The 1,166-nt window shown below is 46.1% G+C and overlaps 1 protein-coding gene across 1 annotated transcript in view; it reads left to right on the top strand.

The window, feature by feature from the left end:
- LOC101847045 (FYVE, RhoGEF and PH domain-containing protein 1) overlaps positions 1 to 1,166 on the top strand; it is a 140,647-nt gene that overhangs the window by 7,702 nt on the left and 131,779 nt on the right. The window lies entirely within an intron of this gene.

Below are 1,166 nucleotides of genomic sequence, written 5' to 3'. Positions count from 1 at the left end.
AAAAAACCCTCTCAGGCCAGACAGTCAGCCGGTGCTGTGGAAAGCTCTGTTCTTACACAACAAGCGCATGTGGTTAGAACAGAAAATCTCTACCGTGATGAACCGCCGGTGATACCTAATGAAATAATGATGTGTGAATATCATACCAGTCGTGGGGTCGCCTGTATGTCCAAGTGGATGAGGTACAGGGGGACAGTAGTTTCTGTTGAGTTGGTGTCTACAGACAACAGTGTATTTTGCGAGTTGTTGTTGCACTTTGTTGGTAACTTTCGGCCAGATGAGGGCTTAGTAGAAGGCCTTGGGTGGTGAGTGGAGATACCTCTTGGCTTCCTAACTGTCTGGTACTTGTTGCCGGGTAAGTTTGTGCTTTACTATGTCCTTTTGACGTCTGTTCTGTCCCACTCAGCGGGTGTCTGGTGGGTGTCCCTCGTAAGTCCTACTTCTTTATGTCCCTTTGTTGTTTCTGTCTGCCTGTATTACATTTTTGCAGCTCTCAGTGTCCATTATTGTGTGAATGTTTGTATATCTCTTCACGCAAAACAAAACAAAACAAACCCAAACAAAATATGCAGTGCAACCCCCCCCCCTCTCTATTTCTCTCTATGTTTCTATCTCACTCTTCAGCTTTGCCACTCTGTCATTTCTTTTTATTTCGAATGTTTGTATCTAGGTGGGTGGTTGACGGGTACTCTGGTGTGGTTTGCTCCTTCTTTCCTATCAAACATCTATCGTCCTTATCTCCCTTTCTTCTTTTTTTATGTTTGTTACTCTCTTGTAACAGCTCTAATCTTCTGGCGTTCATATGACCGTATGCAGTTGTGAGCGCCGTAAAACCTCTACTAAAACTAAAACTGAGAATGTTTGTATTTGTTCTTTGGTTATTGTGTTCCTCACGTTGTTTGGCTTTGCAAAGATGAACATTTTGCGGAAGAGACTGGGGAAGGGTGTCAGTGGCACGGGGTCATGGGTCACGGGGTCACGGGTCACGGGCTGTCCCTGTGAATGATGGAGGAGGTCTTGGGCTAAGGTTGTTACCATAACCAGTTTCTGGGTGGTGATGAGGTAACGTGTCTCTCTGTAAGCTGGTGGGAGCGGTAGGGGGAGAGAGAGGGGGTAGGAAGAGGAAGAGAAAGAGAGAGAGATAGAGAGAGAGAGGGGGGAGGGAA

Source organism: Aplysia californica, unplaced genomic scaffold (assembly GCF_000002075.1).
Source record: "Aplysia californica isolate F4 #8 unplaced genomic scaffold, AplCal3.0 scaffold00280, whole genome shotgun sequence".
NCBI classification, from domain to species: domain Eukaryota; kingdom Metazoa; phylum Mollusca; class Gastropoda; order Aplysiida; family Aplysiidae; genus Aplysia; species Aplysia californica.
The sequence above is the reverse complement of the archived record's forward strand: the minus strand, read 5'-3'. Positions and strand labels throughout refer to the sequence as shown.